This window comes from Genypterus blacodes, unplaced genomic scaffold, assembly GCF_046128005.1.
Source record: "Genypterus blacodes isolate CSIRO-AG114 ecotype Tasmania unplaced genomic scaffold, CSIRO-AGI_Gbla_v1 ptg000133l_1, whole genome shotgun sequence".
Taxonomy (NCBI): Eukaryota; Metazoa; Chordata; class Actinopteri; order Ophidiiformes; family Ophidiidae; genus Genypterus; species Genypterus blacodes.
Genome location: NW_027466935.1, coordinates 5,445,409 through 5,459,117, shown reverse-complemented (window position 1 = coordinate 5,459,117; position 13,709 = coordinate 5,445,409). Strand labels below are relative to the sequence as shown.

The 13,709-nt window shown below is 42.9% G+C and overlaps 1 long non-coding RNA gene across 1 annotated transcript in view; it reads right to left on the bottom strand.

Annotated features, from left to right (window-relative positions):
• Nucleotides 1-764: 764 nt before the first annotated feature.
• Nucleotides 765-13,709, bottom strand: part of LOC143011260 (uncharacterized) — a 49,488-nt gene continuing 36,543 nt past the window's right edge. The window contains exon 2 of the long non-coding RNA XR_012964900.1: nt 765-1,635. This is a non-coding gene — a long non-coding RNA (uncharacterized LOC143011260). The remainder of the gene's footprint in view (nt 1,636-13,709) is intronic.

The window sequence follows — 13,709 nt, the reverse complement described above, 5'->3', positions numbered from 1 at the left end:
GACACACTGGAGGAATAGACACAGGAGGCTAAAATAATATTAATGCACTGTTATGGAAACCCACATGAAATGTGTAGTTAAGATTGTCCCCAAGTGAGAAATATTGGAAGGCAGGAAGGTTTCCACCGAAAGCAAGAGGGGCCAGACAGTCTTAGAGAGAGTCCTTATTAATTTAACTAAGAGAAAGTTTAGCTGAGTTTATACACCAACTTGGCAACCCAAAATCTGTGACCGAGATCATCCTAAGTAGGACTGGACGTCATAATACTTAATGATAATTCACTGTTTTTACCAAATGAGTATTCAAATATTCAAGCCGACTGGATAGCATAACGTGAGCTAGCGAGTGCACACATTATGCTAACCCGCGCACAATACGTTTTACCTTGGCCAGCCAAAGCTTGTGTCCACTTGAAAGCTTAGTAGTTATTTATATCTCTTCTTGGGCTATAATAACTTGATGGACACAACATTTTTCAACAACAACTTTAAACAACAACAAAACACTGCATTTTATGTTATTATGCTAGTAGCCTGGTAGACCTAGTTTTATATTTAAGGTGACCGCTCACACGTGTTCTGCCTCCGCTCCGCACAAATATTGAGCATCATCATTATCATCTATCCGTGAAAAAGTGTCTCCACACCGCTTATTTCTTATTCATGTCTTCTTTCTGCCTGGTGTCCATCTCCTCGGCTCACCGTACGCTATGCTAGAGCGTACACAACCTGGATTTGTGACAGTAGCTCATCCATTAAACAACTCTATCTTACACAATATTTATTACTTCTGCACACTTCTAGACCCATAGTAAAAGTTACACACACTGTATCTATTTCTGTGTACTCTGGATGCCTTTTTGCCTTCCAAACTTTGGGCACAGAGACAGAGAAGGCATAAGTCGACTCTCTTGGCGTCAGTCGGCTCATCTCCATTCAGGACACATGCTGCCCTGCTGACAGTGTTTGGCTCCGTCTCCTTTGGGTTCTGTGGCAAGTTGGCCACAGTAACGTTTTTCTCAGTAGAAATTTGCCGATGACGGATGGTCCAGCTCAGAGCGTGGCCATTAACGGGCGGTGATATAACAATAAGAGGTATTGCGCCCGTTTCTCATTTTTAATTCCTCAGCTACTTCCTGAGAATGTATTACAGTGTGTGTTTCAGAGGTATAACAAATCACACCAACATTACAAATATAATAAAGAAAGGCTGTGGAAAAATCAATATAACTTAAATATTGTTTCAGCAAACGCCGCCGTGTGTGTTCGCGGTACGTCGTCAAGGGTATGAATGAATGTGTGTGTGGGTTGTTTGACCCGGAAAACACACATCCGGACCATCTCCCAGTGCACACAAACACACAGTCAACGCTCAAGTACACTCATGATGTGATTTATGAGGCAGGTGCCGGACACTGCGCTGCGGGGTAATGCATTAAACTCTTATCTGCCTCTCCTGTAGAAGGCGGCCCTCGTATCATTTAGGAGAAGAGGCCGGCCCCATAAAGCATCGCCACCAGAGACTCGTACGCCCACAGATGTGCCGGGAGAGGAAGAACGTGGTATACATCCTGTCTCAGTGATGGGAAGTCGACTTTGCTCCCAGAGCTGTGAGAAGTGTGTGAAATGTGAAATCTGTGGGGAGGACAGAAGACAGAGAACAGTTTGTTTAAAAAAAAAACACACACACACAAAAAAACACGTGTATGAGTTTTGGAAGTAGATAAGAGATGGGAGCTTAGTGAAAGGTTGAAAGGTAAAAACTCGTCTGCACTGGGGAGTCTTTGAGGATACTTTATGCCTTCACAGACGGAGGCAAAAACACAACCGGTTTAATCTGAGTCGATCTAATAAACTCCAACATAATCCTCTCTTCCTTTCTGGGGCGAAGTGTCTGGTGAATACCAAGACGCCACAGACGCATCTGAAAAGAGGTAAATACTGTTCTCGGTTACATCTCACTATCACATTACTATTCTACTCAGTCGACAACAGAGAGGATGTTTGTGCGTGCGTCTGTGTGTGTGTGTGTGTATGAAAGAGACAGATGCGTAGGTGTGTGGAGAGAAACAGGACTCCCACATTCAGACAGACAAATGGAGATGAAATCTAATCTAATCGGTTAATGATTCATTCTTTCTTTTTGTAATGGACAAGACCAACATTTGGTTTAAACAAATGTTTTTCATTCATATTTGAACCAATTAAGACGAATTCCCAGTGGGATGGCTTTACATTTTAGACAAATCTCTGCAAGATGAATACACTGTGCTTTTATTTTCTCCTGGTTAAAGTCTGAGACATATTTCCAGACAGGATATATGGGAGGACAGACAATGCACTTGAAGCAATTGGAGCATTTTTGTCCAAGAGCACAACCATAGACCTGTGGAACGGAGGCAGCTGCGAAGCAAACAGCCCCTTAATATCGGAAACAATGACAAAAAAGGATAGTTATATTATATTTCTATCAAAGTTTTAAACAATATTATTATATCACTGTCCTATCATCATGGCAAAACATAGAGACACATAGAGGGAAGGAATCAGAGGCTGATAGAGGGTTCCCACAGTCGTCATTGTCTGGTTTAGTCCCTCCCTCATTTCCTGTTTGCCGTTCCCTCCCTGCTCCCTGTTCCCCCTCTTGGCAGTGCTTCCTTCATAGGTCACCCAAAAGTATACATAGCAACCGACTGGTGACTTCATCGCAATTCCAGACAATATTTGACGCAGATCACGACAAAACCTGCAATTAAATGGATGAATTGCACCTATCTGTCCCTGCTGAGGTCAAGCGGTTCTTTCGCTAACTGGGGGGCCCTGCAGCTCCTCTTGGACATGGCTGTGCTGGGGGAAATGCAGATTTGTCCAGATGGTGGACTTCACTGTCCTTAGTCTGGGTAAACACAGGCAGTGACCACACAGAGGCAGCACATCCAGTCCTTACTGGTTTAAGAAACACCAGCATAAAGCTTCAAACATATTTCCACGGAGTATAAAGAATAACAAATATAGATATATGTACGTGATGTAACATTTCACACACACACTGAGTAATCTCTGAGGCTGCTTCATCTTAGAAATGTTCCTCTGCTACCTGGGGTGCTGATTAATGAATGAGTGACTGAGTGAACTTCGCTGCCCTTGAAGATACAAGCTGCATAACGTGTTGCACTAGAGGTGAATCTTTTCAATCTACACTGTAACAGTTGCACAGCAATTTCCCTCGGGATAAATAAAGCTTTATCTTATCTTATCTATCTAAACACATGAAAGGAGACAGTGTTCCCTTATTTTCATAGTGTAATAAAGTAGGAAATAATTAATGCATTCAGTAAGACAAATGCATACGTCCGGAACTACTGTGAAAGCATGAATTGGTCCTTTACCTATGTAACATTATGACGTCAGCATGCAACACATTCCAATGTAGTCTCAGCTACCAAGTACGAACATAGTGAAGGAGAATCTCGCCAGCAGGCCTGTGGGCGTTTCCAATCAGAACAGAGTGAGCGTTTCAGGAGATACAGTATCTTAAAATGACCTGTTTTCAATCAATGTGCACAGGAATGCCACAGCAAGAGGAAGTAGGCATGTGTTTTTGCTTTCATAGCAGTGTAAACGGTTCAAAATGAATACCTAAATAAAAATGAGAAACTCACAACACGAATGTATGTTATTATTTATAGATTTGTTCTTTATGATAAAATATCTATCAACAAAGGCAGTTTTGTACATTTTGGATCAAGTGTCTTTTCACAATGCCTGATGCAGATATTCACATTTTTCTTCATAGGTACTCTGTGTACAGACGTGGAATGGAAATTACTTGAACTCAGACATTGTTTTAAGCACAGTCAGATTATAAGAATGCAAATGCGCTTCACCACATTCTTACGCTTGGCATCAGACTTTTCCCACGGTGGACAGTTTGACTTGGCACAGGTGTAACTAATACCATAAGTTACGGCTGCATTCCATTCAGGTGTGTCATGTCATTACTGACACCTGTGCCTTTCCTGCTACGCCATGACAAATGTCAATTATCCAAAGCATCTCTCACGTGTAATTTGAAGGCTCTGGCACTGTAGTTGGTGTGATACAACATAATTCTTGTGCTAATGTTATCAAACCCGTGACTCGTTTATACTCCACTGTCCTTTTCAAAATCACGCTGTAACATATTACATTGATTTATTGAGTTGCAGGCAGATATTGGGTTCCAATCAACCAGCAGTGTATTAAAACTTGCTTGATCCATCCATCACAGAATTCATCTTATTTATTATTTTGCCAGAGTTATGGCTATTTTGAAAGTTCTCCTTGGTGCTTTCAAGGACGCTCTGACAACTGAGATTTGTGATGGCTGCCAAAATGCAAAATACATTCACGGGTTATGTTATCAAAAACTCAAACAAAAGAGTAATAACCAACCTTTCCTGTTTTACAGTTGAGTCTCTAATCTAGGATGTTTCAGTGTCCTTGAATGCACTAGCAGGGAAGGGTTTCAATCCAGTACATGTGTGTAACTGCTTTACCATGCAAATGTATTCTAACTTTGACAAAAATAGATGCAGTGAAATGTTTATTGTGATAATTTACCTCTCCCAGCAAGGTCCAACTCCCTGGAAAATGTTTTTCATTGTGTCGAGAAACGAGCGGAAAACCGTGACTGCCTCACAGGCAGGAAAACAATCTTAAAACTTATGGGCATGCTGTGGAAAATGTTTGGAAGTGAGTATACAGTACTGTGGGCTCAAGCATGCAAAGCTACCAGCATGGCGTTTTATATTCATCTCCTACTGTGGGCAGAGACATTTTCCTGCTAATGACTGTTCCTAATGACAGATCTTGGTACGTGCAAATGAATAACTCCACAGTGTTTCAGGTGGTGCCAATGGGAAGCTCTTTAGCCATTTTTCATGAAAGAGATGGTGCTTTGAACAAAACCTGCCTCTATACGACAACATGAAGCATGTTCATTATCTCTAAGTTGTACAAAGACCTCAGATTCTCTCAGGATGCAGGGATTTACAGCAGCTTTGGGTTCAACGCCTGTTGTGATGACTCATTCTCCCATGATCAAGCTATGTTTGGAATTTGCATTTCATTTGTGTGGAGACTTTTTCCCAGATGCACCTGAGTCACAGCTTGAGGGATTAAAGAAAAACATTTGTGATTCATCCAAGGTTTCAAAGGGCCACTGCAGGGATTTTATCCATCCGTAACTGCCACAAAACAACAAGCATTGTTATTGACTCAGTATTCCTCAGTATTCAGGAGGCCGGCAATCATCAAGAAACACATCATGGGAAGTAGTTTGTGAACCAATTATTTAAAAAGGAAGTTGAATTAATGGTAAATTGCAGATTTGATATGCCTATTTACATTGAAGGCCCAATTTTACTGTACATTAAAAGAAACTCCCAGGAGCACAACAGTATAATACTTAAGAACTGGAGTTGTTATCATGCCACTCAATGCCTGTAGGGGTGTAATGGTTATGAGTTGCTTGTTAGTAGAAGCATTGAAGAAAGAAATCTAAAGCATCGGTATCCTTCATCCAAACTGACTTGCTCGTTGGGTCCAAGACCACATCAGACAGGGTTTCACTTCTCTCCTCGGAGCACAGATACAGTAACAGAATTCAAAACTTTACCTACTTTCCTGTGTCACCACACTAGGGCCAATCGCTGCATGAAGCAGGCAAGCTCGTCAGACAGAAGGACTTGTTTTTTGACCATCGCAGAAGACAGTTCAGATACCATCCCACGACAGATGACGCATTCTGTGGCCATTACAATTATTGGTCAGAAGAGTTGTCACTGGTTACTGGTTATTATTTAGCAATAAAAAAGAAGACAGAGTGGGAGAGGAGGTGTGTTCATGCTAAATTGGAGTGGAGAAGAAGATGCAGAAATCTCTGTGTTTATTTGACAAATGGAGAGTTTATACATTTTGCTCCAACAGCAGAGGAAGTCCTGACCGAACCAAAAACAAGCCCAGTTCTGCCTGGTAGCAGGAACAACCAGCCATGGGATATCTGGACCAATTACAGCCAGAAGTGTGGTCAGAAGGAGACAAAGGCAACAATTTTGCCTCTGTGTTCTTGCTCAAAGAACATCACAAGAGCTTCAATCAGTCCATCTCGAATCTCAAGACGTCTTTTGTCCTGAAAGTTCTACTTTTGTATCAAATGCATTGTCTATTGTGGACGATGCTGTGGGCATTTGTGTGTGTTTGCACAAAAACACAACAAGGTAAGCATATGACCCTAGCACAGTGTCCTTAGAAATAGGTGAGATGATACGCCTGCAATACTAGACCTGATGAAATAAACATGAAGGACTCCCACAGGACACGTAATGCAGTCTGCGGCAACAGCAGCTCTTCGGTGGACACACACACATGCACACACACATGAATATGCACACAGGTAAATAGACAGGCTGGCAGATAGGTAGCCAGGTCCGCACACACACAGACACACACACACGGAAACATGAATACTCATACAGGGAAGCAGGCTGGCAGAAAAGCAGAGCAGCAGCCAGGTCCACACGCGAGCGCACATGCACGCACACGCACACGCACACACACACAGTACACAACGTCCAACATCTGCTGCTCACAAAACTTTCCCCTAATCTCTGGCTGAAGTAATTGACTTCAGCAACGGATTTTAAGTGTTGCAGAGAATGTGGCGCTCCAGCTACTTTCCAGCACAATTAGACAAGTGTTAAGTTACTGATTGGAAGAATGAGTGTGAACGTGTAAAGCAATACTCGTAAAAACTCCTCCACAAAAACAGACAGGAAAGAAATACGCCTTGAAAAAAACAATCAAAGTCCCTATTTTTTTGTTTAGTTCAGCGTCTGAAACTCTCCTAATGGCTCCCAGAGGGAAAAGACAGAGACTCACTATCACATTACTATTGTCATGTAGTGGAATACAGTTTCAGACAAACACCAAAAAGCATTTTGAGCAGTAGTGTGCAGACGGATACATTTGTTAAATATGTGTATATATAGAGACATAAACACAACCAGATGCTGCTGTGTAGATACAGAGCTGCCTGTCAAACACATCTCTCAGTACAAATATACAGGAGGCAGAGAAAATCATGACCCCAATTACAAAGGATGGAACAGAGAGGGTTCATCTGAGGGCCAATTCCAATTAGCTCGAGGTGGGATTTACGTACGGTTTTCTATTTTGTGAGACTTTAGAATTTATCTTCTTGACATTTTAGAGGGAAAGATAGCACTTTTTACTTTTTCTACATTTATCTAAGGGCTATGCAGATCCAGATCATATCCTATGTGAGATAATCCCTTATGATACAACTGTCATCTGGTAAGAAATGTGGTATTTACAAAATGTCGAACTATCAGAAACTATCAGAAAAAGGAAAAAGACGAGGAAGCATAGTTTGAAATTTGTGCAGGGAAATTAACTTTTAAATGAAGTAGCAGTCTGGCAATCCTCTACTCAATATGTTTTTTCAAAGTGTCTAAAACTGTTGGTACGTGCAAATGAATTAATTTGGATCAGTCAAATAAAGTGCAAATCCGTTTCATTTAATTTGTCAAAATTGAACGATCTCATAAATTATGACAAATGCTTGACAAACGCCTCTGGGTTTGTATGGGTGATCTTGATATTTCAAATATGAGGGACCCATTAAACACAAAACCAATTTCTCCTTGTCCTTCTGCACAGACAGTAAATTGGTCATCCTTGTCTGTAACAACCAGGGAAATACAAAATGATAAAACCCTCTAGGGACTCGCCTTTGTGAAAAATGTCACTTGTAACAGACAGTTTTGGGTTAGAGTGAAATGTGTCGCAATTTGCTAAACTAGCAAGGGACCGTCATGAAAATTAAACTTACTGTCATGCTCCTTTTAACTAACTAACCTTCAATTTACGTCCTTTAAGTCCCATCTACAGCGTGATGTGCCGGTATAGCCTATGACTCAAATACTGTAGGTGCTTGGACACCAAATCACTGCGAGTGTAACTTTCAGACGGTCCCTTGTAGACGGCTCTCCAAAATGAATCAAAGAACTTCACAAACTCTTTTGAGAGACCAAGGGGAACAATGCCGTATTGCTAATAAAGAGCAAAATATGAGCCCGACTCTAATGATGCGACATTTGTCAAAAAAATGAAAATGTGCTCACAACTCATATTAATCGGCCTTCTTTCTACGCTATAATTCAGCCATTGTACATGACAGGCTCTTGAATTTAATCCACAGTGGGGGTAGTAAAATGAGACGCCCTTCACAGCCGATGTGACAAGGCCGTCTCTTCCATTGGACCGCCGAGCCTCGCGCAGGGTCGCTCAGCTGGAATGGGTACACCGGGACAAGGTCGGAGGTTCAGACAAGCGCGTCTCATCATGTTAAGATAAAGACACTCCCTCCCTCTCTCTCTCTCTCTCTCTCTCTCTCTCTCCTTCTCTCAGTGCGTACACACATGCACACACTTCTGATGTCTGACTTTAAACGTCCAGCGCTGAGGTGCTCTTACTGTACGCTCGCTCTTTCAATGATCCTGTCAGCCACATAGTTTACATTGTCAGCAGGGGCGTCAAACTGCTCTGTAGGTGGATTAGGCTCTGTTTGAACATAACTTGCCCTCAGGAGAGCAGCAATGAAGTGGATTTGGTTAATGGGAATCTGTCCATCACCGTATCTCAACCGGCTGTACATTCAATTACCGCGCTGCCTGCCTGGCTGCCTGTAATTATTTACTGATCTGGCCGACAGAGCTCTCAAGATCAAATGGGTGCGTTGCGGCGGCGGCAGGGGGGCATTATGGGAGTTTATTAGAATCGAGGACGGTCATGTCTCATTGGAGTTTGCTCAGCTGTAGTGCCGGCATCCACTGTGCCTTCACTTCCTAATGGCAAAAGAAGGAACCCCGGTGATTAAGCAGAATGACTTGCCTGCAAATTGATTCTTCGCAAAAAAAAAAATCTAACAAACTCATAAAAAGCCCCAAACTGTGGCGGAGCGAGAAAAGTACACAAATGCTTTGTTTTTGGAACACAGCTTATAAATATCCGTCTGAGAAAAACCTTAAGACATCCACAGTGTTTGCGTTCTTTGCAAAGGCTTTGGGCAATAGAAATGTGATCCGGAGATGGCGGGACCGAAATGAAGACTGACACATGTGCCCACACAGTCACCACCCTCTGGTCGGTCCGTCAGCATCAATCAGTGTGTGTAATATTTTAAAAGGCCGGGGTAATGTATAGCCACTAATCTAGAGGCTGCTGACATCCCACTGGCAGACAGCCAGGTGGGTTTCCCTCTCAAACTCTGCCCTCTCTCTTTCTCTATCTCTCTCTCTGTTCCTCTCTTTGGCGGTACGTCTCTTCTCCTTCTCTCCTTCCTCCTGTATTCCCCCCCCCTCCCTCCTTGTTCACTTCACTCCGCCGCACCCCCTGTCTTTCATTACAGCTTTATCGTAACTATTAATCTCGCACAAGTACTTCACTCAGCAGGTCTTATTGTGAGAGCCACCTGCCCTGAAGTGGGGAGTAATGAATATGAAGATCACTCCATCCACCCCAGCAACCCCTCCCCTCCCCTTTCCCTCGCATCTACTTTTTTTCTTTCCTTTTCCGGACAAAGTCGTCTCCCTTCAGGATGAGGAATTGCCACGGAGAGATCAATTGCGTGTTGTCTGCTGTAATAGTGCAGACGTCGCTCTCTCTGATTTCCATAATGGTGTCACAGCACTTAAAGCATGTTGGGAATGCAGGTAAGGGCCTCATCAAATGAACCTCATGTGGTCATTCTCCTCTACAGGGCTGAATCATACCGATCTGGCGGTCTGCTTTATTTTCTACTACGCCTACACCTGACCTGAGTGGAGCTGAAATGCCGGTGGATTGTGTGTTTGCTGAACAGTGGAGTGAAACATCGTGATTTAGCGAGCAGTTAGGGCTTCAGTGTCTTGGCCCACAAACTTCCAATTCCTTGATGACTGAATTAGCTTCCTGAGGCAAAACTAGTTTAAACCAGCAACCTCTCGCCCCCTAAGCAAGAATCATACCGCTAGACCAACGAGCCATACATCTCCTATACCAGCCTGATTGGGTCAGTTTGAATTGAAGCAACAGAACTGTGAGGAAAAGTGGACGGCTCCTTCATCTGGACTGAAAGATGGATGAAAGGCTGCAATACAACCTGTGGCCACTGTTGACTAACCTTATGTGTAAAACCTTTCAGGAGTCAAGAAAAGCTGCCTTGTTTTAGTTCGACCACTATTTGTTTTTTTCAGTTTATCCAGTGGGATTTGAATCGGTTACATAAGACCAAAACTGTTGGACGTCTCGCCACAGAGAAGCATGTAAACCTCCAAGTGAAGTAAAAACAGGAATTACATAATCATCTCCAGTCAACTATATGTCAAGTGAGTATATTTAAAGAAACTGTTGTTACTGAATGCGTATTGATCCTTATACTCTATGGCTTTCTGTAGATTTTCTAATGCACAAGATACAGAACACAGTCAAATCTGTTGATGCTGCAGAGTTCACGGGAATGCAAAAAAGAGAGAAGAGGAGCAGGTTAGTTTGTACACACACACTGCTCTCGTGTATCCTCTGGAGTGTCAGCGAGTGAGACTGTTTGGGTAGGCAGCACTAAAGTTTGATGGCTGCTGGCAACCAAACAGCCCCGAACACGCTCTGTTTAGCACTTCTGGGAGCTGAGATGGAGGCTGAAGGTGCTTTATAGCTGCATCAGCTCAACAAAGATGGGATGGGAGGTTTAGCCTCAGTTCAGTTTACTCCTCATCCTCATCCTGTCTGCAGCTAAGCCGCGCTGGGCTGTATAAGGTGTTTTCACCTGGGCCCAGAGTCTGTGCACTCATAAACAGCACATTTCTCACATCTTTTGCTGGTTTTGCTGCATGCACAAGGATATTGCTTGTCAAGTGTGGAATCCTTTCTATCAATCTCCATTCCCCCCTGCTGTTAAAACATAGAATGTGGATCGAAATCATCACAAATATAACACGTATATAAAGCGATTGGAAATGTATTCGGATTACTTAGAGAGCAGGAATCCTATTAATTCAGAATATGTTAACTTCATCTCTGTGCCTCCATGCTGATACACTTCCACTCAGCATGTTACAAACTTGATCCACACACACACACACACACAAACAAACTTCTTCACACTCACATTACACCTACAGGCAATACAGGCTTTCAGTTTTTAAGACTCAGTGATTCAATTCCCTGTAACTGTCTCATTTTTATACATCCAGTTTGATTACATTGATCTCTCTGACATTTGTCTATATTAGCACTACCCACGTGCGTTGCGCCTGCGACCAAAACACAAACAACTCATGCATTATGTGTAATTGTATAGCAGGTTGTGCAATAAAACCTTCCGCTGAGGACCGTGTTTAGCACATTTGCCCCGTGGAAGAGAAACTGAGAGGAAAGACGATGAAAATGTATCTTTTTCCTCACCAAACAACAAAAATTGTCTGTGCCTCGCTGTGCATATTTAGACGCGGTTCCACATCGTGTGTGCGTTTCAGGCTGCATTAAGAATCAGAAGACTGTCAGATTCTCAATCCCTGGGTTTAAACTTGGGGGGGGGGGTTGTCAGTTGTACCCAGTGACCCCCATCCCCCCTCCACACACTGCACCTTGCAGATGGGACAAAGACTGTGTTGTTACACGAGGGGCTTTAGATGTGTAATTACCCCAAAATGCTCTGCAGGAAGCCGCATAAACACACCTGAGGTTTACACAGAGCGCAGGAACGGGGAGAAAAACAGGGAGGAAAACAGGAGCAGAAGATGAAAAGAAACAAACTCTACTGCTTTCAGACGGGGAAGAGGAAGAGGTATTGGCTCACACACACACACACACATGGAGGATACATAATCTGCCTTTGGGGGTGTGTTTGGATAAAGTCTCAAAATCAAAATAATTGGGTTCTTTAGACTTCCACTTAGGAATGTGGCCTAGTTGACCTAATTGTGTGTCGACTGACAGCGAGATCCTGACATTTGCTTTCAAATTTGCATATTGGGCATAGCATGAAAATGGGTAACCTTTTCCTCCTGAGACCCCGAGGGGGTTCATTTACATTCCAAATTGACTAGCGTGTGTGTGAGAGAGAGAGAGTGAGAGAGAAATGAAAGAACGGGGGAATTTGCAGTGAAACCACTGCCACATAAATCACATTTACGATGAGCGGTGTGTTTTCTCCAACATCAAGGCAGAGATTTAAAACAGTTGCTGATGCAAACATTGAATAGAATCGCGCAGCGTTGTGTGATGTTTTATCTGTAAGAGCTGAATTAGAGCTGCGCTGCTTACCAGACTAAACTCACAGAGAAACACAGAGCGAGAACGTGTAAAACAAGCTGTGGCATCGTGACGCTTCTTCCTCCGCTGTGAACAGGATGTGAAAAAGCAGGATGGACCAGTCGGCTTTGCCACCAAACAAATCATCAAACTTTCACACACAGAGCAAAACAATAACTGCATTCACACATGCAAATGCACGCGCACACGCGCACACACACACACACACACACACACACAAATATTCATTTTAAGGCACTCAGGTTTGCTGAAAATGACGAAAACGTGCTCACACAAGCTGGAAAATCACATGACCTCTGGGAAGGATTTCCATTTAACAGAGATCAAACATTAAAGGCGTTAAAGAGGCGGCCTGACATACAAGTATTCCTGCACGTTCTGGGCGCTCATTCTTCTGTAATGACTCCTCTCACACTGTGCTCCCTGTGTGGGCCGAGGCATTAACCACGCATTACGCTACAGAGACTCAATGCTGCTTTAATTGGAAGGAAGCGAGCCCACAGGAAGGAAAGAAGGCAGGAAGAGGCCTGGGTTTGCATGCTTTTCCCAAAAATTATCGTGCAGGGCAATAACAATGCCTGAAACCTCGGAAAACTGGAAAATCAGAGAGCGCATGTAGCATATTTATCTGAACATGTTACAGGAGCAGCTGCCATAATAGGATTACTGGAAAATTTACATATTTTCACTTCATATTGTATGCAGATACAACACAATTTTCCAGGTCTGCCTTCACTGATTATGCTTGGAAAAACAAATTCCCCACGGACATTGAAGTTGCTTTCGCTTGGCACAAAGCCTATTAAAGCACAACCCTTTCAACACAATGCGACATATTAACACGGTTTCACTTTTAACACTGTTTAAACGCTAATGCCAACAGCAACTTTTTTGTTTTTACAAGTCAAACCGCAACAAACGGACGTTCACGGCTTCTTGGGAAATGTTTTTCATCGGCGCATCGGTGTGATCAGTCAAACCGTTTCAAATTGAGACATCGTATGACATAATGTGACACAATGGCAGGTACCCGTCGTTGTCGGGTGACAGAAACCCGATAATAACCGACAAGCAGAGACCTGATGGGATGAGGAAACCGACATTTCCTGTTTGAATTACGCTAAAAGCCTCTGTCTTTGCAACACTTTGGCATCCTCATAAATCTATATTCATGAATTTTAGATCTGCTGGAAGCAAACAGCAGCAAATTGGACAAATATCAGAGGTGATTGTGCAATTTACCTTGTGCTAAAAGCAAAACCTCTCATGGTGCCGTATTTGATTGTTTCTCTATACTATTAACACTGCATAATATTAAGAAAAGAGCTGAAAGA